Here is a 22,416-nt window from a genome sequence, read left to right as displayed (position 1 = left end):
CTTCCTCTGTGGCTTTTTAAAAGTAAGTTGGACTGGAAGAAGAGTTATCTGCTTCCAAAGGTATATGCCTCAATAGCAGGGCAGGCAGCACTCCTCTGCAGCATTTCGTTATTCCACCTATAAGGTCTCCTGTTACCAGGGCACTGTAAGTGTTTCCATCACGTTCAGAAAAGGAAAAAAAAAAAACAAAACAAACAGATCCAATATATTTAGGTTGTTGGGCTTCTTTTTTTAAAAAAAGAAACAGAGTTAACAAATGTCTCAAACTGTCCTTCCACCAGAGGCCAGAGACTGCATTTGTACATGTTCAGAAATCAGTGTCACTTAAATTTCAAACCTTTACAATGTGTGAAGAACTTTTAAGGATAGCTTAATGGGGTAAGTGGGTAACACAGCAGGTATGAGCAACTGTTACGGTATTACAGTATTATGTATGATAAAAAGCCATGTAATTTCCCAGAACAACTTTCTGCTTAGATGTATACATTCCTGAATTTCCATTTAAATGGAAAATTAAATGCTTCAAGTGGACAAAAATATCATACTAAAAATCTTTAATAATTTGCTTTTCTCAAGAGATTCATGTCAAAGATTATTTTATGCACTTTTTTGTGTGGCTTTTAAAAATTATTTCCTTTTCAACATTAAGAGACTTCACGTTTGACTTCAACGAGCAGAAAATAATTTTTTATAAAATTACCAAAAACCGTAGAGAGGAGACGTGATTGCCTACCTCTTTTTAAGCAAATAATGATTTTGCTTTTGGCACTGGTAACAGTGCCATTAAAATTGTCAGTGCACTAGATTGACCAGTACATGATTATACAACTGTTTCGCACAGTGAGCCAGACACAGTTAATCAGCCACGTGCATAAATGCCATTTATCATCTATAATTGTCCTGTTATTTTCCAGGATGAAATAGCAAACATTGCAGCTGAGCTTACAAAAACATCAGTTTTCTAGATTATGATGTGATAAGTACTATTTTTAAAAGCAGGTTTTTCAACAAGACAAGCAATCTGTATAAAAGCATTCATGGACTACATAACAAAACATTAAAAAGCTTTATATATTATATAAATGGGCGGCCAGGTATGTTCGTCATAAAACTGCAATTGTGTAGTATGTTTACTCTTGCAATTACACTTAGTCTTCTGTATATAAATATGGTCTACAGAGACACCAGGCTTTAGGTATGCTCCTCTAACTACTGCTTAGGAAGGCGTGAATCACAGAATGCCAACAAATTACAGAATTTCACTAAATGCAGTTAAAACTACAAAGAGCATAACATCACACTCTCAAACATTTTAAAATGTTACTTTTAGCTAAAAAAGATTTTCTTGAAATACATTTTGACATCTTAACGATATCCCAAACATAAATCCACATTTAAAACTAAGTAACTATATGAAAAAAAAGAACAGGATTTTCAGACTGAAGTAATAATTTTAACAACATTATGCATCTTAGATTATATTGGTAAAAGCATATATATGGCAGTCTAAGCACCTTTTCAGGGATAGAAAATGACCGAAGAAAATACAAATACCCCATAATTTTAAATGCAAGCTTAATTCTAGTTAAGAGCTAAACATTACCATGCAGTTATTTCTATGTGGGGAAAAATACAAAAATCAGACTGGTATTTTTGCCTTGTTGTTCTGTTTCACGCAATCTCTAACCATATCCATTTCCTTCCCTCCTAGCCTTGGCACAGCTTCACTTTACTTTCATCTCCTATCTCCTCAGACCTTTTTCTACATATTTGAAATTATTCTTGTTGCAAATTTGGGGGCTAATACGAGGCGTTCAATGTAAGAATAGAGAAAGGATGCTTGTCTCCAGGGTAGTAATGAAACAATTTTCATTACAGCTTTCTTCCTCAAAAGGAGGAAGAAATTTGTTTCACTGAATCTAGCCTTCAACCATTAATTTTTTAGGCAGATTTTCTATAACCCTCACTATTCCTGAACACGGTAACTAATTATCATGTACCATCCTTTGAAACACGCGTTAAACTAGCCAGGCAAGAGCTTTGGAGATTAGCATACCATATTTAAATAAGTGACATAGTATTATCTGCTTAACAGCATCTGCAGAGTAAATTCACCTGATTAAAACCGCCCGACAGGAGATAAGGCAGCCGTTCCTCACGCTGTTTCTGTGCTTCAACTGGATAACTTAAGAAGCATCAAAATAGAGTACACTCTTCATGTTACAAGGAATATCCAAAATTAATCTAAAATAGGGTGATTGCATGTTTCAGGAGTATATTAATTAAATCAAAACCTAGAAACCTAGAAACACAAGGAACAGCACATTCTGTTGGTGCATCACAGGCAGCATCTGCCACTTCGGTCCTGTTAGTTACCACTGAGAAACCAAATTTCCTTTACCAAAGATCCCCCCAAACCACAGGAAAACCCACCAAGCCCTCATGACCGCAGTTCTTTCCAGGCAGCATCGGCTTAAAACAAAACACTAGTTTTGAAGACCCCATTGAACATGTCTGTTCTTCCCCCTGCCCCCTCCCCCCCCAAAAAAAAAAATAAATCCCTTTGGGTCTTTGCCTCTGCAGGGCTACGGCCACAAGCTGTGCACACCCGGTGTCTGAACAGGGCTGGCTGGGAGAGCTGGAGCTACCAAAATTCCCACTCTCTATATAGGATGCATGGAGATGGGAAACAAGGTGAAGTCCTCCCTTTCTGGCAAACGTCCATGTCTGTAACCCAGGGATGCTACTCCAACCCTCGCCTGCCACAGGCTTGCCTTAAACAGACAACACTGTGCCTGCTTGCTTAGATTTCACCTCAAATCTGTGTCACGCGAAGTATCAAAGCACTGTGTCTCAGAATTGAGGACTATCCTCATACCAGCAATTTTTAGGATTTACATTCAGCTGTGTTTGTTGGAGGCTCAGCAACCCACTGAGATTTTTTATAAAAGAAATTTAATTGCGTCTTTTAGATTTAAAAAAAAAGATCGAAATAATTTTACAAGATGCAATGAAAGTGATGGTATTTAAAGCATTCAAGAGCTGTCAAGCAAGAGGTTGATTTTAAGCACTATTTCTTTCTACCCTCAATCTTATAACCAGGCCTGCAGACAAGAAGGTCACACATACCCACGAGGCCACTTAATCCACAGAGTCTATTTCAACTAACATAGTAACTCCTTCTCTTGTGTTCAGTAATAGACAGAAGGATACTGCCAAAAGTATTTTCTTTCCTTTGCCCTCAGTGCAATCAGCAGCAAATCAAAATTCAACATTTTATTCATGATTCTGCATTACTTATAATACAGTAATAGATGAGTTTGTGTGAACACCAGTAATTTGTGTTCATTTGTAGTTAATAATTTGACTGCACATCTCTTCTGTGAAGTGATTTGGAAGCTACCTGCCTCACCTATAGCACATTTTTAGTACAGTTATCAGGTATCTCTTTCCTAAATGATTTTATCATACACTAAGGGTAGGACAGGATGTGATGTCCAGGGATGTTTAAAGACATTTTTGAGGAGTTTGCAGCAAAAATCATTAACAATAAATCCTAAGCCTTCACTTTGCTTCAAACCTTATACATAATTTATAGGAGATGTTGTAAAGCCCATTCTGGTTATTATCTAGATGTGTGATTTCGCACACACGGTTCAGGATGTGGATGAGCTCCTGCCTCAAGCAACCCACGGCCGCTCGCAGCCTGACCCCAGGTGCGCTGGACTGTAATGGGCATAGACAGGGGGACGTGCTTCATTTTAAAAAACAAAAAGCAAAACACCCACAGTGTCTCCTTGCTGATTTTCTGCCTTGAAATAATCCCTTTTAGTCGAAGTAGGATAAATTCAAGCAAAATATGACTATAGTCTCTTTCTCTTTAGGAAAAATAGCAAAACTGGCAGGTTATTCAGGTGCCATTCCTAAACTGATGGCTGAGATTTGGTAGCATTTTTAAAATACTTCCTAAACCAAGTGCAAAAATATGCAATCCTATGAATTACTAGAAGGTAATTCTCAAGCATATTTGAGTGAAATGCCATCACTTTGCAAACATATTTATTTGTAAGTTCTTTTTCTCATTTAACATTTGAGATCAATACATAATCGATATCCACATCCACTAAAGAAACTGAAAACTTCAGCAAAGAACATCCCGGCCACACTAATTCCTTCAATGGTTTTCCTCAGGAAAAAGTGGTGTTGAGGTAGTACACTTCATTTTTTTCTCATTTTTAATGAGAACAGGATTTTTTGCACCAGGTAATTTCTCAAATAGCCTCTCCATGTGTCCTGCATTCAGACCCCACTTGGTTATAGGAGTCAGGTCACAAGAGGCACTTACTTTAAATTTTAGTATTTTGGCTAAGAAGCTTTGCGGGTAAAAATGTTCTGGAATCTAATAATTGTTAAAATGATCCTAATCTGATTTTTCTTCCTCAAATAAAGAAAATGAGAGCTGGTCATATGTGGAAGAAAGAATTAAAAATGAGACACACAAATTGGGATTCACAAATCTAAGCCAGCCCTGAGAACTACGGTTTTGGGAAACTTTTTTTTTTTTAATATAGACGGGAAAAGAACTAAAATCACTGCTATCAAAAATCTGAGAAGATTTTAGAAGAATGATACAAGAAAACGAAAAATCCTTTATGAAGTTATTTTCCTTCACTAGTGACTTGCGTTACTTCCCTTCATAACGCTGAGGAGGACTGTCTGTAAAGGGTGAACTAAATTGAATTCTAGCAAAATATGAAATGAAAGACAGCAAGTAGCCAAGACGAAAAAAAATATATTTCAAATGTACTCTCTACCATATGAAAGTTCTGGGTTTCTCTGTTGTTTTCCAGCATAAAGCAGACTTGGGTGTATGGACTCAGTTCTCCATCAAAACCTGTAAACTCACTGATGCTGTAGCTCTAGACAGTATGCAAAGCTCAAAACTTCTAAGAAGTAGCCAAGATGTAATCCTACATCTTGATCTGAGCTATGGCAATATTTAATCCTTTGAATAATATTTTATGCAATGAACCTGTTTGGTAAGAGGACAAGGAGAGCTCAGAGAGAGTAACATAATTTTATGGTAATAATACTGTACTTTGCCATTAATTAATTCTTGTAGTTAGGAATAAGAATCTGTGTTAGTAAAGGAAAAGGCAACGATAAGGACACGAAGGCAACTCACTGATCTACCATACGTATATAAGCATATTCAGGAGTAAGGTTTTTATATTCTACTAATTTTCCTCTGCAATTATAGGTGTTGCATTATAAAAACACCGTTATTTTCTTTTCTGTTGTATAGCAGGGGTCTGTGTGCACCACATGCCATGCAAAAACTTATTTGGGCCGTGACCTAAAACAATGTATCACGTCCTTGTTAGAGCTATTGTGTCAAACTGATATTCTGCTTGCTTGGCAGGGTGGTCTTGTTGCAAGAATAAAGGGGCAAGGAAAGTATGAAACATGTGGGGGGAACTTTAGTTATAAAAGTATGTCTAAAAGTTATGTAGCTTTGTTTTCATGCACAACACCGGCATGCAGAGAAAGTAAATCAGTATTTTCCAATAACTTATTCTCACTGAAAAGAATCTATCTAATTAAGAGTCTGTTTGATTCAATTACAGCATCAATCCAAGTTCCCAGAAGACAGAGATGGGTTGATGAGGCCTTTTGAAAGCAGAAAAACTAGACTGCAATTATGTTCTACATGACTCCTCTTCAAAGAGCCGAGCTTCCCAGAGGAGGCTTCAGCAAGGTTGCTTCACTCCTGCATGTGACCCCCAACCCCACACGTCATCCACGTACTAAAGGTATAACACTGTCACCTGAGGAGTTAAGGAAGGAAGGCAGGACAACTCTGTGCACCAAACCAAGAAAAAAAAAAACACAACCAAACAAAAAAAAATTAAATAAAGGCCAACAGAGCAATGAATAATTTCAAAATGATAAGAGGTAAACTTACTCTTTTTGGAAAACGACACACCTGAGTGTGTGATCTGCCGCCAAAGGTTAGGCACTTTTGAGCATCTGAGTTGTAGCTTTCTTTAAATAACATTTCCAAACATTTTTCGTCACCACTGCTGAATACATGGGAATCATTTTGTCTGCCTCTTTGTCACAGATCCCAATAGCATTAGCAACTCCAGAATACTGAAAATATTTAAAGTCACTAATTATTTGTGAGGCGTTATGGAACAATTACATTTTAATTTTCTGGTCATTTCTTATATGGTCATTAAGAACAAAATCCTACCTTAAGAACAAAATCCTACCTACTTTTTCCACTACTGAGCTTGCTTAAAAGAACAGGATGTCTCATCCAATAAAATGATGATAACAAACAGTGTGCTTTGGCACTGATTTACATTGCTGACTGGCTGTATAAATTACACTGCTGCATACAGGCTCAGGTGCCTCTAAAATCTTGTATTCCATTATTCTAAGTAGGCAAGCAATAAATGTGTTTTAATTAGAATCAGAGACAGATATTTGATATTACCCAGCAACCCCTTTTACAGCAATACTGAGTGCCCATGGTGTGCATTTAGCTCCAGGCTTTGCTGGAGTTTGGAGGTGAAGTGAACATGTGACAAAATGCTGCAGACAAAATGAATATTTCCTTCTGTTGAAGAACGCTCACTGAGATACTGCAGCAGAAAAATCATCTTATTTCATAACTCATCCCTCTGACCTGCATCCTTCCCAGCGAACAAGGGTTGGGTTCCTTTGATACTCTATTTATCAGTGCTGCTCTGAGATTGCAAGCTACGCATTGTTGGAAGGGCTATGAAGGCAGTATTTGATTTAAGGACGTTTCTAGTACTGACAGCTTTGCCAACACGTCTTTCATTCCTGAAAAGCTGAAGAAAAAAGAGCAGCACTCTCAATATCTGCTGCAGCCTGACATCCTCATCAGTCTGAGAAGAGTCCTCAGTCTGACACACACCTTCAGGGATGGTTCAACAGATGATCCCCTTTTGCTAATGGTTAAGATCAAACATATGCTGATAATTTAGCAGTCTTAAATGTCTTTAGCCTGTCTTAAAGACCCTTGCTCCTCAGTGCTGCCAGCCATGTGCGAATCATGGGGTTCAAGAGAGATGCTTCTCTGCGGTGACCTGCTACTCTGGGAATTGCTTTCTGCTCTTGCTTTTCTGCTGCAAAAGCTACTTATTTCAAAGGGATTGGACAAATCTATAAATACAGGAGGGATCTGGGAGGTCTGGATCTGCCCCTTGTCATGGCCATCCCGTGCTACAATCTGTAGGTGGTGGCTTTTTTCTTGGCTTGGCAGTTGATGTTTGCACCTGAAAAAACAGCTGATACACTGCATGGTAGATTGCTACTGTTACACAGCACAAAATAAACAACAAATTGCCCTTAATTACTAGTCAGTGACTTCACAGAGTGACCTCACCATTTGGCAGTTTGTCCATATAATAAGGGAACCATTAGTAGGTTGCTGCTGTTTAAGCTGGTGCTGCTGTGACATACGAGCATAGCAAGTGACTTTCCTGACTTCTGTATGTGTGGCTTGTGGCAACAGGTTTCCTCTTTTGTATACAGGAAAAAATTAACTTATCTTCAGAAAATGGTATTTTAAAGAAGACTTGGGGCTGTATACCTTCTCCAGACCAGCACAATGGTCTGCTGAAGACACACCATAATGATCACCCTGTTTTTAAGTTAATCATTACATAGTAGAAAATGCAGTGCAGAGAAGAAAGGTAATCCTTAGGTAGTAGTTATTTTTTATGCTGCGCTATTGAATTTGCACTAAAATAACATACTACAGAGGAGAACGACTTTATCCACTGCAGCAGGCACTGCCATTATTCAATATGCCAATAATCTTCCTCAGCTGACAGATTGTTATGTTCATATAGCTGCAAATTACTAGCAGTGTATTGTATGCTAATAATAAAAAAAATTAAGTGGAACTATAAATCATATTCACTGCTTATTACTGTCTACAATCCCACTAAAGCATTACATATGGTTTTCTACTCTGACTGTGAAAGAAGAGAGACCGGGGGTCACTGGTCCCACTCCCTGAAAGATCAGGGCAACAGCAGATAAACAACGGGCAAACACGCTGGAGAAAAGGTAATGGGAGGGATGGCATTTCTTTGATGTATATTTTTTTATATATATTCCCCCACAGGTATTGACAGACCAGTTCATATGATTTCTCTGATTAGGTTTAATAGCAACACATTCAATTTTGGTTGAAAGGAATAATTGCACTTAACAAGTTTTGTATGTCTATGTGACTGAAACTATTACTGTCACTTAAGGACCAGACAGATTATCTTCACTGAACAATATCTTGTTACAGGACCAATGTCATCAGAATCAAACTGCTTTGCTAGTGCTAGTGAGGGTGATTAATAGTACTGGGAAATTTGGTCTTTAATCTATTCACAGGTTTGATTTCCTATTTCTTGCTATTAGTTAAGGGAAAATGTATCAAATCACTGAAACAAAAAGATTTAAATAATTAGTAATTGTTTCACATAGCTGTTTGCAACTAAAATTAAACTGAAAATACTGAAATTTGACATTACAATGTCTAAAAGTAGAACTAAAACTGTAAAACTGTATCTGATGACAATTCAATGCAAGCTTAAAAACCTAAGCTAAGTGAATGACAACCATTACCATGTGGTAAAAGCTTTCTTGAATTCTCCAGCTTGAGCAGCAACAAAGGTGTAATTCAAAATCATCCTCACATTCCTTGCTTGGTCCTTTCTCCAGTAGTATTTTTATTTTTTCTGTGTAACCCTAAAATAAATATTTTTGCTCTTAGAAAACACTGGGGAAATGACACGGCCCATTTTTTCCCACACTTTCAAAACAGAAATCAGAAAAAATGCAATATATTCAATACTCTAAATATAAGCTGAAAAATTAATGGTGGAACAAATTGGACAAATTTAATTCAATTTTTCACATTTGCTCATTTACCCAATAAATAGAAATGGAAATTGAATTAGTTTATTAGAACCATTAAGCTAATATATTTCTGTTCTAGAAATAGGTCATATATCTCACTTATGAAGAGATACCAAACAGAACTCTTTCTCAAAAAAAAACTCATAACAGATTCACTTCCCAAATACAATAAATGAGCTCATAAGTACATGCAGTATTTATAATACTTAAATAATTATTGCCTCCTAACAGCTGATGTAGTCTCAATGCAGTTCATTTCAACTCCATTAGCATTTAGACTGCCTTACGGCTGTCAGGATAGGTTAGGAAAAAAATCACCTGATAACAATGCATAAAGTATACAAATTATAATTTAGAATACAGCAGTACATGGGAATGAGACGATAGACCTGAAATGAAGCTTGGTGCGAAGAATTTCATCCACACCAAGGATGGTGTTCATTAATATTCACGCCATGCTGGAACAGAAAGTTTGTAATGCCCACATGCCCATTTTCAGCGCCTTCAAACATGGCAGGGAAAAAATAATCATTCCTAATAAGGAGATATAATTGATATAGTTAAAGAATTCAGTGCACAACTCAATGGTTTCACCACTAAATTCCTGCTGCAATAATCATAATTCTTCTGCTTTTACCCTCCCCTCTCAAAACCAAAACTAATTCATCCTAAATGATCATGCAGTGCTGATTACCAGGATGTTTGTAGGCTGGTCTAAAACTCAAACACACATACATCCTGCCTTCTATTGTGTTTCATGTAAAACAAAATATTTGCCACATTGCTTAGAGACAAGACAAAATATTTCAGGCTCTGAGATGAAACTTAAGGTATGGTCAGTGAATGGAGAAAACACAAGTACACTCCCCTTCCTTCAAGAGGCATAGCAATAGAAATTGCAGTCAAGCAAACTTATTAGTACCTCATTTCTTAACCTCAGAATTAAGGCACTTTATTTTAAAAACACTCTACCCACACATACAACATTTATATAGAGAGGTTACCACAAATAAAGAGTGGCAATGACTTGTGCAAAGCTGTCAGAATTAGTGTTAAACTTACCATTCAATGATATTTAAGAAGTACTTAAAAGAACATTATCTCTGTGTGTTCATAAGAAAATGCTATTTTTCTGATTAATTAGAATTTCATCAGACTGGTGTAAAAAGTAATTTGAAACTGTAGGAACTTGCTTAGGCTTAGGCGTAGGATGTAATGATCGGAATATGTATGTGAGTAACAATTCAGATCAAGCAGCCTCCTCATGTTCATCACGCCCAACCCAGACCTTGCCAAAGCAAACTGCAAGTAACAAGGGGTTTTTACTTTTTATCTACATCATAGGTGGCGAGCACAGAATCAGTCCTGTTAGCACTAGAAATTATTATTTACCCTTGTATTAAAGAGGATGTGCAAAACGTAACTACATCTGCTTACCAATATAAATGGAGATACAAATCAATGCATGAGAAAAACTGACTGTTATGTCCCCAAAAAACGAGCGCTGAAAAAAAGCAGCAACCCTTCTCTCATTAGATCTACTACTGATTCACCCTGCCAGACACTGCGAATGTTAAACGTCTCTGCATTTTGCAAATTTAAGATATATTTGTTGGTGCATAAGGCTTAATAAGCTTTGTGCAGCTTTTCAGATGGCCTGAAAGTGGAAAGCAATAGGACTTGTACGATGTCCCCGTGGGATGTCACACGATCACCCTGGTAAATGCCACTTCACAAGATGTACCTTTGTCTTAAATGCTGTGAACCCCAACAACGCTAAGACAGTTATCTTTCTCATACCTTAGCTTATTAGCATACATTGTTAGAAAGGAAAGATAATATTTTAATGGCACTGTTCAAAACTGTAGTTAGCTTTCTACTATTTTGTTTGGTATGCTGCATTTCCGAAATTTATATACACATGTTTGGAAAAAAAAAAAACCTAGTAGAAGTGTTTATATTGGAAAAAAAATTTGAAGTACTGGCAGCCAAAGCAAGCAGCAAGAAAATCACCAGAAGTAATCTGTGAGGGAAGTTAAGAAACATTTGCATGGAAAAACCCTTGTAACTCTAAGAAGTCTCTAGGGCAGATACCACGGAAGGCTTAGGTTTCACTGTGGGATCAACGGAGAACTACTAGAAAAAAATACAAGTATATGCATAACCATCCAGATATCTGAAGTTAATTTCTCCTGACATAACATTTCTCCTTCTTCAGTTTTGCTTCCAGAAACATCTCCTCCTGGTAGCTGGAGCTCCTGCAAGTGTTCTAGTGAAGCTGCTCACTAGCCTTTGTCAAACACACATAAACCCAAGGACCAATTAATGGAGAAAAAAACTGAAAAGAAGAAAAAACTTCATCATTCTACCCAGAGGTTTGTCAAAAAATATGCCTTGTGTAACGCAAGTATTAACAATTGTGCATGGTGACAGACTCCCCACTCCTGCAGCCGTTCACACTCTCATGGACCTACTAGAAGAGATTAAAGAGGCAAAACCTTAGAGCTGTGGCAAGGGATGAGACTCGATGAAGCCACAGCCTTCTTAAAGAGTCTGACAAGACCTCTCCTACACACTGAAGGCTTTCCCAGAGAGACCAATAAAGATTAAAGGTATCGTTTATTGCATGAAAACATAACCCTCAGCCCACGAGTCTAATTTGAGCCTTACTGAGAAGTCTGAAGAGGCATCAGTAGGGAAATGTGACTAAGCACTGATCCCAAAGCCTTAAATCATCCTGGCACAGTACTGAGTCCAGCCCAACCAGCCCTGAGGAGCAGCTCAGTCCACCACCATAGACCACAGCCTACTAAGGGCCACACAACTGTCTTGGAAAGTTGACATGCAAAAAATACCCATTTTGATATGAAAAGTGCAACTGATTCCTCAGTTGTTTTGAATCTCTCCCTTTAATCTGTCTTGTTGAATTGGGAAAGCAAGGGACCAGCACGGCTCACAAAGTCAAAAGCTGGCAGCCCACCTTAGCAGTGCTAGGGTTTTAATGTGGGACAACCAGAATGATTACGAAATAATATGAGATGATACAAACTTTGACGCGCACTGCACCCCTCAAGGACACCAAGTCTGGAGCCTTTGGCGTGAAGGAACAAGTAAAACTGTTCCTACAGGCTCTCTGGTAAATGAAGCTACTACAGCAAAACGTAAAGAGCCTAAATATATTCCATATATTCTGGTTTGTTATGAAAAGGCTATTCAGTATTTTTGTAAACTTTTTATAGGTTAGGACATAGTTCTAGGTCAAAATCCCTTGGAGTATTATTTTATTCTATGATATTATATGGTACATTTTTGGATTTTCTTTGAGAAGCAGGTAAGACAGGGTGAGCTGAAACCAGTGGTCCCAAGAAATGAGCAGCGCAACTTCAGGGACATTCCTGTGCTGAGCTACACACCTTGGGAGACTCCAGCAAGGGTGGAGGTAAATTCTTTTTGAGAGAGGATCTTGTTGATCAAAACAGATTGGAAAACAGAAACAAGCAGCTTGATATACCATGCGAAGCACAAATGTGCTGGAGCTGCTCATGCCTATTAGATGAGCATATCTCCAATGCAGTCAGCACAAACTGAAGCTGCCAAGTGATCTTTAAGGTTGTTCTTAAGAAGAAAGTACTAGAGTATCCCTGCCTGGAGGTGACAGATGCATATATATTTTTTTATATATATGTGTGTGCACACACATATGCATCTTCTAGCAAGATCTGCTGGAAGGAGAAAAATTGGCAACTCTCAAACCAATCACAATGAGAAACGCTGTATGAAACCCAGCTGTTGTGAGTATCCAAGAAATACCCTACATTCCATAACTCTCACTGATTTGACCAAGGCGCAGCATAATTCCTGAATACAAAGCGTGGCTGCAGTTTCACCTGCATCTCCAAATTTCCCCATCAGGAGCAATTTTTTAATCTTATTTAAATTAATCCTCTGCCAACCCGCACTCAGAAAGTAAATCTCCACTTCACTTAGATACTGGTGATGCAAGAAAATTGGACTAACTGAATCAGATGACCAGAAGAGCTAGAAGTAAGAATCAATATCGCAGAATATCGCAGAACATCGCAGAATATCGCAGAATGGTAGGGTTTGGAAGGGACCTCTGGAGATCTTCTCGTCCAACCACCTTGCTTGAGCAGGTACACCTAGAGCAGGGTGCACAGGACTGCTTCCAGGTGGGGTCTGAATATATCCAGGGAAGGAGACTCTACAACCTCTCTGGGCAGCCTGTTCCAGTGCTCAAAGTAAAGAGGCTTTTCCTCATATGCAAGTGGAACTTCCTGTGTTCCAATTTGTGCCCTTGTCCTGCCATGGGGCACCACTGAAAAGAGTCCAGCCCAATCCTCTTGACACCCACCCTTTAGATATTTATAAGCATTGACAAGGTCCTCCTTCAGACTTCTCTTCTCCAGGATAAAAAAGCCGCAGTCTTTCAGCCTTTCTTCATAAGAGAGATGCTCCAGTCCCCTGATCATCTTTGTAGCTCTCCACTGGACTTGCTCAAGCAGTTCCCTGTCTTTCTTGAACTGGGGAGCCCAGAACTGTATGCAGTACTCCAGAGGTGGCCTCACTAGGGCAGAGTAGAGGGGGAGGATAACCTCTCTTGACCTGCTGGCCACAATCCTTTTAATGCGGCCCAGGATACCATTGGCCTTCTTGGCCATAAGGGCACAGTGCTGGCTCAGGGTCAGCCTGCTGTCTGCCAGCACTCCTAGGTCCTTCTCAACAGAGGTGCTTTCCAGCAGGTCAACCCCCAGCCTGTACTGGTTCACAGGGTTGTTCCTCCCCAGGTGCAAGACCTTGCACTTTCTCTTGTTGAATTTCATGAGGTTCCCCTTGGCCCAGCTCTCCAGCCTGTCCAGGTCTCATTGGATGGCAGCACAGCCTTCTGGTGTATCAGCCACTCCTCCCAGTTTTGTCTCATCAGCAGACTTGCTGAGGGTACGCTCTGTCCCTTCGTCCAGGTCATTGACAAATATGTTGAACAGGACTGGATCCAGCACAGACCCCTGGGGAACACCACTAGTTACAGGCCTCCAACCAGGCTCTTGCCGTTGACCATGACCCTCTGAGCTCTGCTGTTCAAGCCAGTTCTCAATCTACCTCACTGTCCTCTCATCTAACCCACACTTCCTAAGCTTGTCTATGAGGATGTTATGGGAGACAGTGTCAAAAGCCTTGCTGAAGTCAAGGCTAACACCATCCACTGCTCTCCTTTCATCTACCCAGCTGGTCATGGCATCATAGAAGGCCATCAGATTGGTCAAGCGTGCTCTTCCTTTGGTGAATCCATGTTGACTACTTCTGATAATCTTCTTTTCCTCTACATGCCTTGAGATGACCTCCAGAATGAGCTGTTCCATCACCTTTCCGGGGATGGAGGTGAGGCTGACTGGCCTATAGTTTCTCAGGTCCTCCCTTTTTGAAGACTGGAGTGACATTGGCTACCCTCCAGTCCTTGGGCACCTCTCCTATCCTCCATGACCTTTCAAAGATGATTGAGAGTGGCTTAGCGATAGCATCTGCCAGCTCCCTCAGTACTCACGGGTGCATCCCGTCAGGGCCCATGGGTTTCTGAGGATCCAGTTTGCCTAAATGATCTCTAACCCAATCCTCCTCAACCAAGTGGAAGTCTTCCTTTCTTCAGATTTTCTCTCTGACCTCTGGGGGCTGGCAGGCCTGAGGGCCAGTCTTAGCAGTAAAGAATGAAGCAAAGAAGGCATTCAGTAACTCTGCCTTCTCTGCATCCTGAATACATGAATACATGAATAACACCATGGCCCAAGAGGTCTTCATCAGCATCTCCTGTGCTTTCTGAACAGGGAACAATAGCAGAACCTGTACAGGACACTGGGGATGAAAGGTCAGGATATGTACATTCTTCATCATCCCTCTGGCATCACTGAGGAGTCTCTAGTCCACCACCAGTTTTGGCTTCAACAGGAAGCATACATGTCCAAAGTTGGGGCTTGATATAAAATAGACTTAACAAGAGCAGCATAGATGGGACAGTGGGAGAAACTCTGAGCTCTAATATTACACTTCAGAGACATAAAGTTACTGGGGCCTGACTGCTGAAAATGATTGTGTCGTGTTAAACTAGCCTTCTAGCAAGACACAAAAAAGAGGCGATGCTTCAAATTCTTGTTACATATACATTTAGGGAGTAACAGATGGTCAACCTACAGACCCCATTTCAGAGAACTTCAGACCATGGCTCAATGTATTTAATACTTTATTTACAACAGCCATTCTGGGAACACTATTATAGTCCATTTAATTCATCTCCTATGACCTTTACACTTGACAGTACTAGGCATGCTGCCATTAGTCTAGAAACATTAAGTTTGAACACAAGGCATGTTTTGCTCCACTTGGTTCCCTCCAAAGAAAAACCTCATGGATACCGCTCAAGCTTCCAGCTGCTTTGCTTTCCCCTTACTCCTCATTACCCCCCTGGGGCAACAAAATGATTCATGACTGCACAGGTAAGCAGCTTTTCTTCCTTCACAGTGCCTTTTATGTTATTTTTATACCCTTCAAAATGTTTCCAAAACAAACACAAAAACCACTTTGCGACCCATGCTGGAAATTGTGCTTATGCAGGAGCCCTGGTGGGATGGGACCACCTTTCAGCATGGGATTACAATAGACATGGCACTACAGAGGAACTGGAGCCGATCAGCTTGATTGTGGGGAAAGAAGGGATTCTGGAAGGCAAGATAAAATGTACTCAAAATCAATGCACCTGGGACCTTCCCTATGAAGGCAAAAAACTGGAATTAAATGTATTCTGTGTTTATCTTTACAAATACTTGTATTTCAAGTGGGAAATACTTGAAAAAAATTATTGACTGCCCTCATATTAAGATATGCAAAATCTTTCTGCCTTTTCCAGCATCAATTGGAGAATAACCAATAGTGGTACTTGCATCAGGAGCAGTGATGCTTCTCCTGGCCTGAGATCCTATTCACCCTGACAGGTTTCTCGATCTGATACAGGTGAGGAAACAAGTGAAACACCATGAACGCAGAGCACATTTTAAACACCAATGCAAACAAGTTTCAAAGTTGAAGTTAAGAGTTTGTAGCCAAAACTTTTGGGGTAATTTTGAAACCTATTTCCTAAACCATGTTCAGCATAATCTGTTCCAGTTTTAATCTCAGCATTTTTACTCTTTCAAAAATGTACAGTGCTGCCCTTCAAAACGGTTTTCTTAACAGCATATGACTACATGCTCCCTGAACTTCTCAATGATAGATTCTCCTAGGCAGAGGATGTTAGTCTGGGGATAAATAGCCTGACCATTCTTCTTTATGGATTTTAAATCAGCAATGTATTATGTCACCATAATTATTTGTAGGAACATTCTGGTTCCTACATTCTGGTTAACTCAATATACTTTTAACAAAGGAATGTAACGTAAAATACACAACTCCTCCTACCACCCATAGTATTTCTAAGTTTTTATAGCAGACCAACATGGATTTCCCTAAAACAGGGTTGGAGAAATGGAAATTCAGTCATAAAATTTGTTATTACACCTGTTAAAAATCTACCTACTTTAAACTTAGGGAAAATAAAAGTGAGATTCTCACCTGTCTTTTCGCCCTGAAACACAAAAGACAGTTTTGCAGCAGGCAGACAACTACTTTAATGGTTGCAGTGGGCACCTGAGCTTATGAAGTCCATTGGCTATGTTCCAACAAATTCCCTAAAACTTAAAATTTTCATTGTTATTATTTATAATAAATATCCCCATTGCTCCAGCCTCCTTCCCCTTTCATGGAGCCCTCACTATGCATTAGCATATCAGAAACTATTTTAGCAGGTTTGGGGTTTTTGTTCAGGTTGTTTTTTAAAGAACATTTATCAACTTTTTTTAAATTTTCCACAACGGCCAGTTGTTCTTTGGCTGGGCCGCGCTTCCCAAGGTTGCTGCCCGCACTGCTCCGCTGCCCTACAGCATGCCTGCTTCAGGAACAGCAAACCCCAATGTTGTGAGACAATGACAAACCACCCCCAAAGAACAGAGCAATCAACTCTCCACAGAGAGAAATATTCCATTTAACTGCCCTTTTGAAGTGCTATACTGAAATCATGACTTTTAAAACATGAGTATAGTTTAGGATTAACAGCAAATGTGTTTGCTCTTTACATTCCTATTCTGTATCCTCCTAGCCCAGAGGAAACAAAAAAGCACTTCAAGAAAACTAATTTGCAGGTATCACGAGCCTTTTATTTCTCTGTACATAGAAATAAGATCCATTTCACAACAAACAGTGTCTGGCCCCTGAATAGCAAGGGCATCTCAAACAAACAAACTCTTGAGCAAAAGCAAAAGACATATTCGTAGCCTAATTTAAACTGCAACGTATCTGCACAAGCAGAGGGAAAATAAAATGTCCAGAGAAGATTACCTGGAGCAAAGGCAACTTCCTCCCCTACAAGAGAACTTTTACACATGTATTTGAGTACAATCTTACTCTGTTTTTATTCAAAAGGCACACTCCTGTTTTCGTAGGCAGGTAATTTGTCAGTCATGAGGAGTGGTTACAGCATTTATAAGCAATGTACCTATCTCAGGAAAAAAACACCTCTGCCTTTAAACCTGTGCCATATATATTGGCGGTGCCAAAAATCACTGCCATCTATCTTGACAAATGCTTTAAACCAAAGACAACCCAGAATCTAAGGCTTCCATAAAGGTAGCAGAGAAAATACTGGCACCAGCACCACGGCAATGTAAATTACAGTAACAGGTAGCACTAAGCACCTCTAATCCAGTTACTGCTCCTTCCTTCTGTAGCTTCTCTGCAAGGCTGAGGGTTTTCAACGAATGTTATGAAAATCACCTTGTGAATATGCAAAAAATTATTATATTCTACAGTTTTTGAACAGCGCCGCTATCTGGAGAAGGATAAAAATCCCACTTATAGGCAAATACATACACTCTAAAGAAAACAACCACCCCAATTATCGCCAGTGTCATTGTTTTCCTTTAAGGAAGCAGACGTTAATGAGAACCTCCTTAATCCACTGCAGTGATTTTCGGTTTCTTAGGTTTTGCTGACACCTGGTGGCACACAGGAAAAGAGTCTTAAAGCAGTAAACACACGTGCTCCTCCTGCTACATCATACCTTAACCTCTCGGAATAATGACTTGGCATTTCTATTACTGCAAGCCAATCTACTCAAAGTTTTAGAAGAGCTGCCATGGAAGTCTTTTACAGGTTCAGCCTTGAAATAGTAACATTTACCACATGAATTATTCACCTCCGAGTACTTCAATCTTTTGCATACACTTGGGTTAGTGCAAAAGGATTAATGAACAGATAACTATTCACTCCATAGAGCCACAAGCTTTTCAATCACCCATATGAAATTAATCTCATTTCTTAATAGGAAAGCCACACACACCAGACCATGAAACAGGCACTTGCAATTCAGCAGTATAAGGGTTTATGAGCAACTCTGACATTATTCACGAAGCTTGTTTTAAACACCAATCTCAGATTTACTTTTTCATGTGTACACTGATTGGTTGGGGTTTTTTTAACACATTTCTTGACAGGCCCTCCTGTAACATCCTGATTCATCCTCAGGGTTTTGCCACCAGCAAATCCACTAAGACATGCTTCTTATGTAAATATGAATGCCTGTGACAATGCTGTGACCATCCATCCGTGTCACTTCCAGAGCCCCAGTGCACTGGCTCACACACTGAGCACCCCTGGCTCTTAGCACTGGGTGTCCGGCACAGAGACATGCCGCAGCCTGGAAAACCTGACCACATAATTTTCCTTTTTTAAAATCTCTTGGCAATTCAACCCCAGGGCCATTCCCTGGCCCAGCCTGGCCTGTGTAAACACTTGGTGTTAACCACCATCACCAAGCATTCCTTTAACGAAGATCAGTAGGTTAATGATAATACACACGGAATGTATACAAATTAGAGATGAGAAGTCTTCAGGAAATTGTGAAAAGCCAGCCTGAAAGAACACCCTGACAAAAGCATTCTGCTTTCCCGCTTTCTTCCCCTGAGAACCCAGCTCAGGGACAGGCGGTGGGGCAGAGCAGGCACTGCTGCCTTGCTCATGGCACCCAAGTCACCAGTGTTTTGCTCACAGGCCTGCTGCCTTCTCTCTAAACACTGCTTTTCCACTGTTATCCTGACTCAAATACCAAAGCCATCCTGCTGTGCAGAAATTGCATCATGCCTCTGTTGAAACACTGGGAGTGATTTGTTTGAGTGGCACATGATAAAACCTGGAAGCTTTCGAGGAAGAGCAGGAGAACTCGAGACCTCAGTGTTGGCAGGCCTGGCAAAGGTCCTTGCAACAAGTACAACGAGCACAGAGCATTGACAGGAATGTGAGCTAAGGGGGGTGCACAGGCATGAATAACATCAAGTTACTGAGCCCACACCAAAATTTAGATGTCTGACAGCACACCCCACTCTCTCAGGGCTGCACAGGAGGGTGTTAGCACGCATGGAGGCGTCCTGCTCCCACCGTCTGTCCCAGATGGCCCAAGCAGGGATGCTTGGACCCCGCTAAGCCATGGGCTGTCTCCAGCCCCTGGCATCTCTTATCCACCAAGGCTATGCTGCTCTGATCTCAGTCCCATTTACATCTGTGACTTCCTAAAATGTCCCATGCCAATAAATTGCATGATGTAGTTACAAGGAAAACAGGAGGGGGTTTTGGCTGGGTTTATACCTGCTCCATCAGCCCTTTGATGCTGGGTGTGGGAATCCAAGGTCAGCCACAGCTCAGCATTTCCATGATCCATTCTCAGGGACACGGAGACTGTCATCAATCCCTCAAGCTTCAGCCTTACTCCTCATCCCTTTACAAGACCTCAGCTTGGAGCTATTCATGCCAGTTTGAACAAAAGAACAGGAGGCGAGTTTTCACAGGAAGAATTAGGACATGGCTTATTTAGCCTAGCAAACCACAGATAGGAGAGGAGACAGGGTGCTCTCTTCTTATGGCATTGGGAATAGCATTACTTGTAGTAAAACTGAAGTTGGCATGGAAATGAATGGGTATTCCAGAATATGGAGAAGTGACCAGCCTTAGAATTTCATGCCTTATTTCAGACTAGTTTGTATTTTCACATCATCTGTTCTGTTTCCTGCCAGGGGTCTGCCATCTCACTTTCACTTACAACCAGATACCTGCAAAAGTCTAGGAGGCCCTTTTTTAATTCTCAGCAAACCTTTCTTGCTTGCAGGGTCCATAGCTACATGCAGCTGAGTTGACGGCTAGCTAGGAGTTTCTAACCACACAAGCACAAAATCAACTGAAAATGGGCATTTCTAAGGATAGTGTGGAAATGATTGGTATGAACCGACAGCCAGGGAAGACCAGACACCTCGCACCAGCTGAAAACCTGCTCCGGGAGGTCTGGCTTCCCATTGCTGGGCAAGTGCCGCAAGATGGCAACTCCATTAGTCAGAGCGAGGGTGCTGGGTGGCAAACAGGAACAGCTGGGCTGCCTGCAGAGCAGGTTTCCCTCATCCTTAGAGCCCTATATTTTTCTGTACCACACTATGAAGAGGTACTTCTGCCCTCCTTCCTGTTCTGCAAACTCCGTCTCTCGCTGCTCAGTTAATAGCACTGTGATCACTGAAAGGACTGCAGATCTGCTTGAACTGGAAGCCCCTAAAAGCACCCGAGTATTTTCCCCGCATCACCACCCAGCCATGCTAGACTTCATTCTTGGCATGCTATTGAAGCGTGGTTTGCAATGGACTGGAACTCCCCCGGTCCTGTGGAGAAATCATAGGAAGGTGTATTTTAGCACATTTTAGCAAAGCACAGTAAATTATTTTAAGACTGAAACCCATCACCACACAGACACCAGACTGGAGCAGAGAGCGAGTGACCGCCAACATGTTCAAACAAGGATTCTCCAGCAACTAGCATCTCTGTAAATCAGACCCTCATCTGCACTAGCTTCTAAAACTGGAAACTGTAATCTTATCCATTGACTATTTACATCAATAGTAGTAAAATATTTTGCCTTTGATTCATTTGTATTTACACACCAAATTAAAATTATCCATTTTTCCAAATAGCTTTGTAGGAATATCACTTACTTTGACAGTTCCATTCTTAAAATCCTACTTTTTAAAGCAACAAAGTCCATATATTCAGTATCTGAATGGAGATGTTTGCAAAATGCCTACAAAACAGTTTTTTGCTGTTATAATTACTGTCTTTTCTGGTTATAGCAGTCAATGAAAATTAGCAGTAAATTTTTAAAGGAGTCCTAGCACAATTTGTGCTTACCAGGGAGATTTCTGTCTTCTGTTGAGAAAATAAGGTTGGAAGAAAAATAGGACCTGCAGTGGAGCATCTAAGAGAGTTTTGACACAAAATGGTTTGCGGACAATCCCTTGTTAGCTAGTACTTTAAACAGTTACGGAAAATACCTGTATTCAGATTTAGATTGTCACCCAGATGCCTGCCAGGAATTTCAAATGGGAAAACCCAACATGCCTTTCCTGCAGACCTCGCTCACGTACAAACACTACCAGGTGTTTGCAGAAATCCTACCAAAAGTATTTTCTGTAATTTTATGCGCATTTGTTGTAAAGGCAGAATAACTTGTTGACCACACCACAGGTGGACAGAGACTATAAAAAATATATTGAATCATGAATAATTGAAGCCAGAACAAAATTATACACTAACGTGGGTTTTTTTCCTTGAGGACTATAATACTGACTTGTCATCGTTATTATTTCCATGTCACTCAGAGGTTTCCCAGGCATTTCACCCAAGAGGATGATTTTTGCCTGAGTTCAAGAGACAACACAAGGCAAAGAGACCAGCACCAACGAGGAGGAAGCAGAAAGGATTCTGAAAGATTTGACCAGGCTCCTTGAAGCATTATCACAAAGAAGAGTGGCCACAGCACACTGATTTTTGGGGTGCTCCCCAGAATGTCCACCCTGTAGGTTCTGCCTGCAGGGCTTCAACCCAAGGGCAGCCATCATGCAGCTGGAGATCAGGCATTGCAGTCTCTGAATCAGGAGCTGCTTCATTATAGCTAGCAAACATTAGGTGGTTGTCTTCTGACTCTAGCCCATAAATCACAAAGAAGTGAACTCTGGCAAAACTGCTCTGTGAGCTGGGACAGGAAAACAGAGAAAAGCCTCTAAGTCTAAATCTGCAGGAAAGGTAATAATGAGCAGTAACTTTTCATTCATCAATAGTCCCTTAACATTTTATAAATATATGAAATAAACATGCCTTTTTATTAAATAAGGTTATTTTCAGCATTTAGGAAAAAATAAGTAACAGTCCTTCCAACTAAAAACCTCATCTATCTCACAGACAGCAAAAGCTCTTCTCAACCTATATTATTTTTTTAGTTTGGCTTCTATCAGCTTACCTTTCAGGATACAAAGAGACTACGGGGCTTCCTTC

This window comes from Phalacrocorax aristotelis, chromosome 3, assembly GCF_949628215.1.
Source record: "Phalacrocorax aristotelis chromosome 3, bGulAri2.1, whole genome shotgun sequence".
Taxonomy (NCBI): domain Eukaryota; kingdom Metazoa; phylum Chordata; class Aves; order Suliformes; family Phalacrocoracidae; genus Phalacrocorax; species Phalacrocorax aristotelis.
This window is presented reverse-complemented; position numbering follows the sequence as displayed.